Genomic DNA, 15,643 nt, shown 5'->3' with positions numbered 1-15,643 from the left:
ATGATTTAATGTTAATGAAAATTTGACCCTAGGAAGTTTCCTAGCCAGCGGAACTTTTCAAACTTTTCAGATATGATGAATGGTGTTCTTGAATGGTCATGTGCATGGGTCGTAGCAAAACGTGAGTGATATTTAAAGAGAATGGTGTCTGACTAAATATTTAGTTCACGTTGTTTATAAATGTTCTAGAGATTCCTGGACTTTAAATTAGAAAAATAAAATTCGTACTTTTTTTTTCTCTACTATCTCTGATTTATAAGTGATATGTCTTTTGTTATAGTTAGATTTTCCAAAATGTGAACGTGTAATACATAATGTATATCGCAGTAACCTTGTTGAATTGTGTACCACAACTAACCAAACTCGATCAAATAAGTAAACAATACATATATACCAAGGCAGTCAAGTATTCAGCCTAGGCCGAGTTAGCCTAAGTTTTACCAAGTTCTAACCTAAACACCTAGAAGAACAACCTGCACCTCATATAACCAACCTAAGCCGTCAAGGTAAGTAGCCGGCCTGGACCGACTACTCCAGCACACCCGGTAAGATTAAAGCCTAGGCCGACTACTCCAATAAACTCAGTATAATAAAAACCCCCCAACGTTCAATAGGTCCTAAGGGCCTGGGCTAGGGCCCAGGCCCACTTACAGCCAAGGCCCGGCCCATAGAATAACCAGACATAATTAATGCTCTATAAATAGACATGGACCCCAGTAATTAAAGGTACGCATTCATTACTCAATTAATCACTGATTTGACCTTTTGAGAGCTTTGACTTACTTGAGCTTCGGAGTCCCTTCTGCAGGTAACCCCTCTTGGGTCCAAGTCGACATATGCCAACCGAGAAGAGACCAGCTAAAGAGATAGCGGACTACATGGGTAAGGTGACACTTGTGCCTAACTTATCTTGTTTGTTCTCTGCAGGAACAATTGGCGCCCACCGTGGGGCACGAGACGAACACCTTTAGTACCCGTTTTTCTCGGAAGATGGTTTCAACCCGTAGCAAAGCTGGAGTCAACAAGCAGGCGGATGCTGGTCCCTCAGGACCTGCTAGCATCACCCCTACCTGGCCGCCATCCTAGACGGCCAAGCGAAGATGCAACAAGAGTTGGCAGATCTGAAGAAACGCAATGCTGACGAGATGGAGGCGCTGCGACAAGAGAACTCTCGCCTTAGGCGAAAGAACGAAGTTGATCCCAACTTGAAGGGAAAAGCCAAGGAAACCTCTGAAGCTGCAAGGTCCCCGACCTTCCAGCCCACAGAGGAAGAAAGCGAATACAACCCCACTCCTCATACCTTCACCACTACCCAACAAACACCCATCCCTTCCACCCATCCCCCTATCGCAGCCCCAACCCCTGCCGCTACCCTCCCTACCACCTAGATCCCCTACACCATACCCACCACCCTACACACCACACATGTTCCACCATACAACCCACAGTACCCTCCAACAAGCCACATCCCCTCTCACAACCTTACTTCCACCTTCCCCGCTATGATCACTCATCCCATCCCACCTCATCTGCTCCCTCCCCACCAGCCTAGACGTCGTCACCCCTTCACCGACTTCATCGCCAACACCCCTCTCCCCACCCAGTGGGAACCCTTCACCCTGGACCGCTATACTGGCGAAATCGACCCTGATGAGCACCTCAAAGTCTACATCAGCCATGTCGCCATGTACACGTCCCAAGATGCAGTCTTCTACAAAGCCTTCCCCACCACCCTCAAGGGCCCTGCCCTAGAATGGTTCACAACCCTTCCACCTTACTCCATCGACAGTTTTGACGTCCTTTCCCACATGTTCTCCACCCATTTTGCCGACCGCCCACACCAAACTACCACAATCTCCCTCTTAGGCATTAGACAGGAACAAGGCGAATCGCTCAGAGGGTTCATAGATCGCTTCAGTAGGGCAGCTCTTCGCACTCCACACCTCAACCAAGAGATGATCCTTCAGTGCATGGCACTCACCCTACAACCCGACCCTTTCGCCAACAACGTCTACCTCCACCCACCCGCCTCTATGCACAAACTCAAATAGCGTGCAGCCGACTATGTTCACATGGAGGAAATGCAAACCCTCCACACCAAATTTTGCAATGATTATGCAGCCACCACCGCCAACCCTACCCCGCAACCTAACCACGCTCTGATGCCCGCCCACGCGAGCCCCGCCAACCTCGCTTCACCAGATATGCCCCTCTTATCGTAGCCCGCTCCTGCATCCTCGACGAGGCCCTACAAGCTGACCTAATCCCTCCACCACGCAAGACAACCACACCTCCCAACGCGGATATGACCAAATATTGCCGCTACCACCGCAACCATGGCCATACTACAAAAGAATGCAAAGCACTCTAGGATAAAATAGAAGAACTGGTCCGTGCTGGCCACTTTCGCCGTTTCATCCGCAGAGATGACCATTCCTCTTCCTCTCGATCCCGCAACCCCCCTCGATCCGACCATAGACGCCCTCCACATGATTCCCATCACGACAGACGCCCCGCCCAACCCACCAACCAAGAACCCGAACCGGCCCGCACCGATATCACCTCCGCCGACTCTCCCCTACGTGGTACCATCAACACCATCTCTGGTGGCTTCGTTAGTGGAGGATCCACCTCTTCTGCCAGAAAGAAACACCTCCGTCATATCCAGTCCATCAACCATATCACCCATTCCCACCATAGACGCCGCATGCCTCCCATCATCTTCACAGATGACGACTTTCATGGCCTCGACCACCAACAAGATGACCCCATAGTCATCACGGTTGAAATTGAAAACTACGCCGTTAAGAAAGTCCTTGTTGACCAAGGCAGCTCCGTTGACATCCTCTACTGGGCCACTTACCAAAAACTCCAACTTCTGGACACCGCTATGGTCCCCTATGATGAACCAATATATGGCTTCTCTGGCGAACAAGTTTCCACCCACGACTACATCGACCTCCACACCATCTTCGTGAGGGAACCCAAACCAAAAGCCTTCCAATTCGCTTCCTCATCGTCGACACGCCAACATCCTACAATGTCCTCCTAGGTCATCCTTCCCTCAACACCCTTGGCGCCGTCGTCTCCACCCCCGCACTTGGCCATGAAGTTCCCTTCTCCTTCCGGTGATATCCTTACCATCCATTGCGACCAACGCTTCACGAATGCTACATGGCCAGCCTACGCCCACAACTCCCTATTCAACAAACCCACCACATTGAGCGACCACTTGGCTCCAGCATCGCACTATCAGGCGAAGACCTAGACCCCAGAGTAGGCCGGGATGTTCGTCTAGAGCCAGTTGAGGAGACCTCCCCTTTAGAGCTTCCCAACGGCCACTCTATCAACCTAGGCACCGGTTTGAACTCTGATGAGCGTGCCATCATTACACCCATCCTCACCAGCAACACAGATCTTTTCGCCTGGTCAACCGCTGATCTACCTGGGGTGGACCCTCTAGTGGCATCCCAAAAACTATCCATCTATAAAGAAGCCCGCTACATATCCCAGAAAAAACGCAAACTTGGTGAAGAACGCCGCCTGGCAGCTAAGGTTGAAGCCGACAAGCTACTGAACGCAGGATTCATAGAAGAAGCTCAGTACACCACTTGGCTTTCTAACGTAGTCTTGGTGAAGAAAGCCAATGGCAAATGGCGGATGTGTGTAGACTACACGGATCTAAACAAGGCTTGCCCTCGCGATGCCTACCCCTTACCCAACATCGACCAACTCGTTGACAGCGCAACAGGGAATAAAGTACTTAGTTTTTTGGATGCATATTCTGGGTACAACCAAATCCCCATGGCCGTATCTGACATGCACAAAACCGCCTTTATCACGGACGATGCCAACTACTTCTATAGGGTAATGCCTTTTGGTCTCAAGAACGTCGGAGCAACCTACCAATGACTGATGAACAAGGTTTTCAGTCATCTAATGGGACAATGTGTCGAAGTATATGTTGACGACATGGTTGTCAAATCTCTAAGTCACCACCAACATGCCGAGGATCTCTCAGCGGTTTTCTCTGCGCTACGCCAATACAACCTTTGCCTCAACCCAAACAAGTGTGTATTCGGCGTTGACCGAGGTAAATTCCTTGGTTTAATGTTAACCCAACGTGGCATAGAAGCCAATCCCGAAAAATGCATGGCGATCATCGAGATGCGCAACCCCACTACTATCAAGGAGGTCCAACGTCTTATAGGCCATCTCACAGTCATTTCCCGCTTCCTACCCGAACTAGTCGAACAAACCCAACCCATAGTCCAACTTTTAAAGAAATCCACCCGGTTCACGTGGATTGATGATTGTGAACAAATCTTCCAAAAATTGAAAACAATCCCAATCTCCCCACCTATCCTCCACAAGCCGGACACCCGTCAACCCCTCCTCGTAAACTGACCACACCGTTAGCGCCACGCTCGTCCAAGAAACAGACGGCACACAACACCCTGTCTATTTTGTGAGCAGAACGCTGCAAGATCCTGAAACCAGATATCAAATGGTAGAGAAGTTGACCCTATCCTTGGTCCACGCAGCACGCCGCCTACGCCCATACTTCCAAAACCACAGCATAACCGTTAAAACCGACTACCCAATCCAAAAAATATTGCAAAAACCAGATCTAGCTGGACGCATGTCATCATGGGTCGTCGAGTTGTCAGAATTCAACATCCGCTATGAACCCCATGGCCCCATTAAAGCCCAGTGTCTATTAGACTTCGTCAATGACCTCCAACACACACCCACAGAGGACTAGTGGACGCTTCATGTAGATGGTTCCTCAAATCTAAAAGGTGCCGGCGCTGGCATTGTCTTAGAAGGCCCCAACGACATCCTCATTGAAAAATCCCTTCACTTTTCCTTCAAAACGTCAAATAACCAAGCCGAGTACGAAGCAATCCTCGCTGGCCTTTCCCTAGCCTGCGAGGTAGGTGTCAAGAATTTAACGTGCAAAACCGACTCCAAGCTCACTATAGGCCATCTAAATGATGAGTTCCAGATCAAAGACCCCATCCTTCTACAGTATTACCACCTGGTCCGTGCAGTCATTCAATTCGCTTTCGAACAAGTCCGCATCAAACACATCCCAAGGACCGACAACATTAGAGCTGACATCCTCTCCAAATTGGCCAACACCAAGTTAAAAAACCGTCACCGATCCCTATTACAGCAAACATTATCTACGCCCTCCATCACACACACTTGTCAAAATTTAACCCACGCCCCAACTGACAACGTCACCCCCTCCCAAAGCCATAACTGGACCACCCCCTATATCCAGTACCTCAAAACCGGCAACCCCCCTCAAGATGCGGACAAAACTTGGCTGGCTAAGGCTGCCAGGTACACCATGATAGGCGATGACCTCTACAAACGCGGATACGGCCAACCCCTTCTCAAGTGTGTCACGACAGAACAAGCATAATATATTATTAAAGAGCTACACGAAGGCATTTGTGGCTATCATTCCGGCGCACACACCATGGCGACCAGAGTTCTTAGAGCCGGATATTTCTAGCCGACTATAGAAGCAGACTGCCAGGATTATGTCAGAAAGTGCAAACCATGTCAGAAACATGGCAACCTTATTCACTAGAAACAAGAACAACTACACCACATACTATCCCCATGGCCATTCGCTAAGTGGAGAATGGACATTCTCGGCCCTTTTTCACCCGGCAAAGGGCAGGTGAAATTCCTAATTGTAGCCGTCGACTACTTCACCAAATGGATAGAAGCCAAGCCGCTAACCATCATCACGGCCCAGCAAGTTCAGCAATTTGTTTGGAAGGATATTATATGCAGATATGGTGTTCCACATACCATCATAACAGATAATGGCCGACAATTTATCGACAAAGAGCTCGCCAAGTTCTACACTGGCCTAGGCATCAAGCACATCACAAGCTCTGTAGAACATCCACAAACCAATGGACAAGCAGAGGCGGCAAATAAAGTTATCCTCGTGGAGCTACGCAAGAGATTAGATATCGCCAAAGGCCGATGGCCCGAAAAGTTAGTAGAAGTGCTATGGGCTTACAGGTGCACCCCTCAATCATCAACAAACGAATTCCCATTCAGCCTAGTTTACGGTGCAGACGCTATGATACCAATTGAAATTGGCAAACCATCCCTGCGCCGAAAACTATACGACCCAACCCACAACCACCAAAACATGGCTATACATATTCGTTTAAGTTCCCCACCCTTACCCCAAGTAAGCGGCCTAGGTCGAACACCCTTATCTTTTGCTTAATTCGTTTAAGTTCCCTACCCTTACCCCAAGTAAGCCGCCTGGGTCGAACACCCTTATCTTTTGCTTAATTCGTCTAAGTTCCCCACCCTTACCCCAAGTAAGTGGCCTGGGTCGAACACCCTTAACTTGAGCTTAATTCGTCTAAGTTCCCCACCCTTACCCCAAGTAAGCGGCCTGGGTCGAACACCTATAACATACAATCGATCGTATCACACACACACACACACCACATATCATCAAAACACGACATACATAATAACATACAAAATCTTAATCGCATTTAAACACAAGTGCAAGAATGTACCAATGTAGCGAAATGTACCACATATTACAGACATAGGCTCAAATAATGTTCTCGAATCAATTAAAACCAAAATCCTATTCTGCTGTGACAGGAGCCATCTCCTCGGCACCGCCCGCCCTCTTCTCCTCCTCTGCCGCCTTCTCCTCCACCTCCTCATTTGCACTGTCCTCGTCCTCCTGGACCAGCTTTCAGTCAACAACGTCCTTATTCACATCGAACTTTGAATCCGTTTCGTCCATATCTTGATAGAAAAAAGCCGCTTGACGCAGTCCCTTCTCAAAACCATTAATATGCTCTTGTATAATACTATTCATCAAGTCGTCAAGCTCTCCCACGGCACCGTCATACTTCTCTTTCAATTCTTCATAATCTTCCTCCCACTCCCCTATTTTCTTGTTCAACCTTTCCTCTGAATCCAAACAGTGAACCCTCCACGTTATCAACCTTTTTCTCTCTACCTTCCAACTCTCCTTCGCCTTCTCCAGCGCAGCCTTCTCTTCCTCAAGCTTGTCAACCTTCCCCTGCAACTCCTCCACCTTTTCCCGACCCCCCTCCTTCACCTCCCTCTTGTATAAAGACCCCACACGACGACTCAATATTAAGGCCTTGCTTCCAAACTCGACCATCGTTCTCACGATATGGTTCACATCCATGCCATCAATGGAATTTATAATGGTATTTGGGATGTTGATTGCAATATCCTTCCTCACCGATATTTCCGACAATTCGATTAAACCAGATTCTGGTCCTTTCTCCCCACTAGCCGACCCTGCTCCACTGGCTGACCCCGTCCCGAGCAAGGCCGCTCTCATTCTCTTCACGTCTTTCCCCTTGCCGTGTCGAGGCGGCAACTCAACCTTCCTCTTCGTCCCGTCATGTACATGCACTTCCACCACAGACTCCTGCAGGTTGGGAACTTCAGTTTTCCCAGTTGCCTTGGCCTTAGCAGCCATCTCCTTCCTCAACGATTGGAAAAACGCCAAGTTTTTCTTTCCTGATTGCACCATGTGCCCTACAATAATATATTACAACTCGGATTAAAATAACTTAGAATCATTAACACAGTTTAAGTAATAAACAGATACCTTCAATATCTATAATCGAAAAACTTATCGAAAAACTCTAACTAAGCCCTTAGTGGGCAACTTATCGAAAAACTTCGCTAAGATCTCCACCACCTCCTCATCCCCCGCCGATAACTCATCCATCCCCATATCCTTATACCGAGAAGGGCTACCCGTCCAACTAAATAGGAACTTTGAACCCCCATATGCGTTCAAAAAATGAGCTTTGCCTTCTTCTTTAACAACAACCTTGAAGTACCTGTCCTTGAAGTGCTTGAAAGAATGGGAAAATGCGTCCAGTCTACTGATACTAGGACGACTTATCAAGGATAGCCAAGTAGTCGGTCGGCGGGGTCTGGTGTCGTAGAAGTACAAGAAAGCGTAAGGAGAAGGCTCCAAGTATAGAGATTGGCACAAGATGCGAAAAGCTTGCAAGTAGGCCCAACTATTCGGATGCAACTGTGTAGGTGTCACATTTAGTGCGCGCAATACACCCATAGTAAAACCGTCTAACGGTAGCCACACATGTAGTTGAGAAAAATGACACATGTACATGTAGAAAAACTTCTCTGTAGCCCCCTCCTGCCCATGACATACTCGGTAAATAGTGCTAACTCTCTCCAGGGAAATGATGTCCCCACTTACACCCTTTGAGATGACAGGCGTACAGTATTAACCAGGAGTTCAATAGGCGAGACCACCGGAACAAAGATGATTGATTACGGACGTCAGCAGCCGCCCACCCATAACCGCCTTTAGCCGGCCAGTTACTCTCGGCTAACTCCTCAGGGGGATCTTCTCGAACCTCCCTCACCATCTCCATTGGAATCCCACTTACCATGCCTCCAGAACTTGTACCCTCTTCGTCAAATTGCCTACCCCTACTTCTCTCTGACTCCGTACTCTCACTACTAGATGTGGACAACGATATACTATCGCTACTGGACATACCTATTTTCGTGTTTACGGGAAGATGTCGGCTGAAATTGGGAACTAGTCGGACAATATAATGCACACAAGACCTCTGAATTCAAAACTCTCGCAAATGAACCAAGTAACCCCTCACTCGTTTTGAAATCTATATTTATAGGCCAGAATCCCAAACGACGAAAACCCCTTCCCGCCAAAACAACAACCCATACCAATTGACACCATCATTGCGAGAGACATGACTCTTAAAAACGACGGTGCCAGAACTTCCTGATTTGACCCCTAACACCCCTTCATCTACCTTCAGACGATTACCACTTTTTAGCCTTAACACTGTTCATCACACTTAAAGGCTGGGGGACTGGTGTATCACACCTAGCCGGTTTCGCTAGCATACCAACACATATCACCCTTGACTAACAACTTATATCGGACAAGGCTGGGGGACTGGTGTACCACACCTAGCCAAACTCGACCAAATAAGTAAACAATACATATATACCAAGGCAGTCAAGTATTCAGCCTAGGCCGAGTTAGCCTAAGTTTTACAAAGTTCTAACCTAAACACCTAGAGGAACAACCTGCACCTCATATAACCAACCTAAGTCGTCAAGGTAAGTAGCCGGCCTGAACCGACTACTCCAGCACACCCGGTAAGATTAAATCCTAGGCCGACTACTCCAATAAACTCAGTATAATAAAAACCCCCAACGTTCAATAGGTCCTAAGGGCCTGGGCTAGGGCCCAGGCCCACTTACAGCCAAGGCCCGACCCATAGAATAACCAGACATAATTAATGCTCTATAAATAGACGTGGACCCTAGTAATTAAAGGTACGCATTCATTACTCCATTAATCACTGATTTGACCTTCTGAGAGCTTTGACTTACTTGAGCTTCGGAGTCCCTTCTGCAGGTAACCCTTCCTTGGTCCAAGTCGACATATGCCAACCGGGAAGAGACCAGCTAAGGAGATAGCGGACTACATGGGTAAGGTGACGCTTGTGCCTAACTTATCTTGTTTGTTCTTTGCAGGAACAAATTGGTATATGTGTGACACGTCACTCTTGACGTCGATTCACCTAGATCAGTCCAGTAAAAATAACATTAAGAGACAATTTGATGATTATTGTAAGACCCAAAAAAATTAAATAATTAATTAAGTAATTAAGTGGATAAATGTGGGTAAGGGGAACCTTTAAAGTAATAAATGCGGAGTGTATGACGTGGAAAAATACTAGCTCATATGGTTGAAAGTACTTCTCTTGTGTGAAAGGACTTGGGTTCGAGTCCTGTGAATGTTATTTTTTGTGTGTTATTAAAATTGTATTATTTTGTGTATATTAAAACGTGTTGTGGATTTTATAATTATTGAATTGTATTGGTTAGTATGAAATATGAATTGGTTGCATTGGTTAGGCATTAAGTTGGCATGTGCATGGGTGTGGGTTCAAACCTTGGAAGACCCAAATGAAACTCTATTTTTGCCATTTTTGATTTTGATTTGAAGTTGAAGGGTTAAGGAAGCAGAAAAAAAAAATCAGTCAAGGGTAGCTGGAAAAACAAGCCAATTAAGGGAGTTTGAATGATCATTATCTCACATCTTAATGCCATTTTCGTTTACAGTATTAGGCCACCATTAAAATACCACTAAGTAGGTAATTGTAAGGGAGGAGAAAGGTTTCTGCAAGGTGAATTGTGAGGTAGATAGGGGAGTGCGAATTTCAGTGAGATATTGAGAGTGTGAGAGGAATCGTGAGGGGGCTGAATTGATATAAGCCAAGGGAGGCCATTTTGAGTCAAAGGAAAGAATCGCGAGACTACTTGGGAAAGCTTTAATCCAGGTTAGGGGAGCTTTTACTTGTGTTTCGATAATAATCGTATGTTTTCATGCTTTATTGGATGGTTGCAATGTGTATTCTGATTTGTGTCGAATTCTGTTGAATTTCTGGAAAAATTCCAGAAACCGCCTGGCGGGGTTGAAGGACCGCCAGGCTGCTCATGCCACCAGCGCTTATTTTCTGGGTTTTGACGTGCACCGCCCGGCGGTTAAGGGTAGCCCACCAGGCGACACGAACTGGGTTACCTAGTTTCTTCTGATTCTTGGTACTTCTGTGGTGTGCGAGGTTCGGGGAGAATCTGGGGAATTGAATATAACTGATTTGATGGATTGTTGATTGTAAAATTTATAATTGGTGGATTAACACATGAAGTATAATGGAATTGAGAATTTAGGGTTCATTAGGAAATAGAATTGGAAAAACATGGTTGATCGCGATGGTGAGTTTTATTGATTGAAAATAGACATTAATGTGATTAGGATATGAATGTTGATTGTAGTGTGGAGGTGGATCATGTTAGAATTAGTGCAAAAGAAATTTGGGTTAGTGGTGAACACTGTGAATGCTGGAAAAATGTGGCAGCGTGCGAAACTGGTATGAACCGCCTGGCGGCACTTGGGTGACCGCCAGGCGATGCATCAGAGGGGAGAGCGTTTAGTGATGTTGCTGAAAAGTGTGTTACGGAGAGTCACAGGGGGAGGATTTCTGGAAGATTCGGGTTAATAGTCAGTAAATTTCTTTCTTTGGAATTGAGTGAATATACCAACATGTGGGGACTAAGATTAAGTTGCGGAATGATTTAAGGGTAAATGAAATATGAGAAGATCAATATACGATATAAATTGTATTGGAGTAAGTGATGAGCATACTAATTTCACCAGAGGGCTTGTTCTTATATTGATTTATGCAATATATCGAAATGTGGTGATTAAGACTTGGGTTTAGATAATTGTACATATTTCATTTTGGTTTGATGCATGTATTGTAATGCGATGAATGTATGTGTGATGAAACCTTGTGTAAATGGGAGTCTATTAAGACTTGTAAAAAGGACCAAAAACCAGTAACTTTGCGCTACTGGTATAGCGCCTGGCGGTGCGGGGTGTATCGCCTGGCGGTAGAGTGAAAACCAGTGGCAGTGGCCACTGTTAGCGCTAGGCGCCTGGCGGCAGGGTGGTCTCCGCCAGGCGGTGACGGAGAATTTCGGGTCCTGTCTGGGCCGTATCGCCTGGCGGTGGGTGTGTGACCGCCGAGCGGTTTTCAGTCAGTATCCGCCTAGCAGTGTCTAGGCGATACCAGGCGATTTGCATGGCTGTATAATTGTCTTCTTTTGCTTGATTAGTGGACTTGAAGAACTAAGTTCGCTTCTTTGTGCTAGGGCTCGATGGCTAAGTCCAATAGGGGTCTGGGATGTGCTTGAACGATTGAACGCATGATGGGCATGGAACTAGTTGAGTTCCCGTCGGCTACTATTGGGCGAGGAGTCCTTAGTATGGTGATTGCATGCGTTGGGCGCACGATGGGCAAGGAACTGTGATGTTCCCGTCGGCTACTATTGGGCGAGGAGTCCATAGTATGGTGATTGCGTGCGCGCCAGGGTCCAAGTTGTGTAAGCTTGGATGTGTTACTACAGGTGAGGAGTCTGTAGGGTTGGACTATGAGCAGGATTGGCTCGTAGGGTTGGACCACGAAAGGGATAGTTTCGTGGAAGCACAGTGAAAGTCCCAGGACCTGTTTTCATGCATGGGACTCAGGAAGGAATCTGAGATCAGGGTGGATAACTTGTAATTAACACATATCTGTAAATTTTTATTGGGATGGGTATCATATTTAATTTGTTTAATATGCATAGCTCACCCTATCTGTGTGTGCATGGCGATGATCGGATGATTCGTTATCCGGGAGCAGATGATTTGACAGGTGAGCCAGGAGACGCTTGAGACCAGAGAGCGGGATGATATGGGCTTTTTGAAGATTTAAAGTTTTTGATGTATTTATGTTTCGGAACATTAGCCGATTTGGCTTTTATGAGTTGTAATGTTTTAATTGAGGACAGTTGCAATGTTTTGATATTACGACTTTAAATTTCCCGCGTTTTGGAAATCTGCATAAATAAATGAGGAAAATTTTTATATTATCGTATTTAGTCTCATTTATTTAATTGTTTGTGATATTTTCAAAGTAATATTCCTTTGGGGATGTTACAATTATCATAGCAAACAAGGTCAGAAGATTATGGAACCATTATTATGTCCTCCTTAAGGTAAAAGTTCATTTAAAATCCTATAAATATATCATAGAAGTTAAACATTTAATACTTTTGCACCTAAGATATTTATTGTAATTTGTCTTAACTAAATCCTTGAACATGAAATACCTTGAAGTACCTTCTCTATGTAACTAATCAAATAGATATTAAGTGAAGTCAAAGAGTTAAGGGTAAATCTCCAGGTAACCAACCAAATAGATCTTAAGTAAAGTTTAAAAGTTAAGGGTAAATCTCCGCTCTACAAGAGCATATAATTTCTTTTTATTTGATTTTCTACTTTTTTCAATATTTCAAGAATTATGCATATCCAAATATGAAATATTTTAAAGATGTTTTCAATAATATCTTATTATTTTCTTTTTAATTGCATATAAGCTTCTAAAATTTCTTAAAATTATAAATTGACTCCTATATATATTTTTAATGATTTCATATTGGTCCTTAATTATTTTTTAGTATTTGCAACTTAGTTCATTAGTAATTTAATAATTGTAATTTAGTCCTTTATCAATTTTTTATAATTGCAATTAGGTCCATGGACAACAAATTATGTTTAATTTTTTCAAATACTTCAAAATTTCAATGAAAATTATTCACTCAATATATAATTATTAAATTGATAGTGTTCCTTGTTTTTTTATTTATTTCTAGTATAAATTTAAACTAAAACTTCAAATATTTTTGGATACCATCGACAATTATGTTACAAAATCAATCACTAATAAAATTCATAGAATTTTTTCTAAAATTTTAGAAAAATTAAAATCAAGATAATCCATCAATAATTCATAGAAATAAATGTTAGAATGTATTAAAAATAATTTGAAAAATTTTATCAGTTTTTGGATAAATTTGTGGGGGTATTTATTGATGATATCCTCATATATATTCAAGAATGACTAAAGAGCATGCAAAACATCTGAGCATTGTGTTGCAAATTCTAAAGAAAGGCAATTATGTGCTGAGTTATCAAAGTGTACATTTTGGCTAAGTCAAGTTCAATTCTTAGGCCACGTTGTTTCTATTAGCACAAATGACCTTGGTGCAAAGATTTGATAAAGCAAGCAAATAAGATCACATGAGGTTGATGAATAATTGATGAAGATGCATTGATAAACAAGCTTCTAGTTTGTTGAATCTGGAAATGATGTGAAAACCATGAAGTTTATATGTTGTATTATATTTATAGACTATATGACATAGTTTAGATGTCGTTTTGTCTTAGGTGTGACCTTTTCAATTCGTTAAAAAAAGTTTTTAACAGGTTAAAAAGCTTGATGCATATAGTTTTGGTATGAATGTATTTAATCAGTTGAGTTGTTAGTCAATCGAATGATTTCACTTAAGTTAAGTGAAATCAACAGATTGTACGGACAAATCAACCTGTTGAATTGACTTATAACCAAGCTATATAAGTTGGTTTTCAAAGAGATGATGTATGAATTGAGATTTCTAACTACAAAAAATTGTCATACATATTTGGAAAACTTTTTCTCTTTGAATCACACAGGTGCAACTGTAGATTAAAGATCTTGGTTAATCTTTGAGGCATTTTGGCTTGGTTGAAGCTTGAAGAACACATGTTTAGTTGGCTAAGGTGAGCCTCCATCAAGTTTTGTTGTTCTTGTGCCTCTGTAGTATTCCTTGTGTGGTTCCAGGTTTGTAAGTGAGATTCTTATAGTGTTGGGGATAAGATTTTGGTGGGATTAAAAAATCTTGGTGTTTGCTTTATTCAAAAGTGTAATATTTGTGATTTTGTAAAACTTTTGATAATAGTGGAAGACCAGACTCATGTTGTTCTGGTAAACTAGATGTAGCTTTGTGATTAAATGAACCAATATAAAAACAAGTGTGTGATCTTCTTTCCCTTATCCTGTTCATCAATTAAATCTCAAGAAAACCAAGCAAATCAATCTTTGTTAGGTGCGCATGTGTTTTTACGTTATCTGGTAGTATAATCAAGTTGGATATATTGATTGGGACATATCTTGATTGAAAAAACATGTTGTTTGAGCGAGTTTCGTGCATTTTGCATTTCTGCATAATTTCCCAGAATATTAGCCGATGGATTTCATATTTTGATATGTTGAATCATAGTGTATAAATAGATTAACATGTTTTTTTTTAATCAGTTGAAAGTTTATTGTCTTACAACATTTTGTTTTCTGATTTCGTGGTTAGTTTGATTCAACCCCCCTTCTTAGCTAAATCAACCATTTCATTACTTACAGTTTAGAATGAGGAATAAGGGTGGACCCATTAAAGGTTAAAGAAATAACACGTGGGGAACTATTAGCTAGTTTCTTAGGATTAGCTAGATACTCCCATAGAAATACGTAGTTTCTTAGGATTAGCTAGATACTATCGAAAATTTATTAAAGGATTTTCTTGTTTAACTTTACCACTAACCAAATTAAATCGAAAAGAATGAGAATTCAAATGGAATAATGATTGTAAAGCCATTTTTCAAGAATTAAAAGGATGTCTAACTTCTACAATAGTTTTGATCCTAACCAATCCTGAGATTAAGTTTGAAGTTTATTGTGATGAATTAATGTAAGGATTTAGTCGTGTATCAATGCAATAAAAAATAGTTGTTGAATATGTTTCAAGGTAATGAAGGCCCCATGAATTGCATTATCCAACATACGATTTGAACTAGCAAGAGAGGTTTTTGCATTGAAGATTTGATGTTGGTTGAGCCTTAAAATTTAGGAAGTTGTCAACAAATTTATTATGTCATTTGAGGTTTTAGAACGAGTTGGTTAAGTTGCTTATCAAATAGCCTTCTCCCTAAATTTTTGAAATCTACATCTAGTGTTTCATGTATATCAACTAAGAAAATATGTTCATGACCCTTCTCACATAATCAAGCTTGATCCTGTTCAAGTCTGAGACAACTTGACATATGATTTTTACTGTAAGACCCACAAAAATTTAAATAATTAAATAAATAATTATTTAATAAATG

The sequence above is a fragment of the Vigna unguiculata genome, chromosome 2, assembly GCF_037176805.1.
Source record: "Vigna unguiculata cultivar grain cowpea cultivar isolate G323 ecotype 2 chromosome 2, ASM3717680v1, whole genome shotgun sequence".
NCBI classification, from domain to species: domain Eukaryota; kingdom Viridiplantae; phylum Streptophyta; class Magnoliopsida; order Fabales; family Fabaceae; genus Vigna; species Vigna unguiculata.
Note: the sequence above shows the minus strand (reverse complement) of the source record.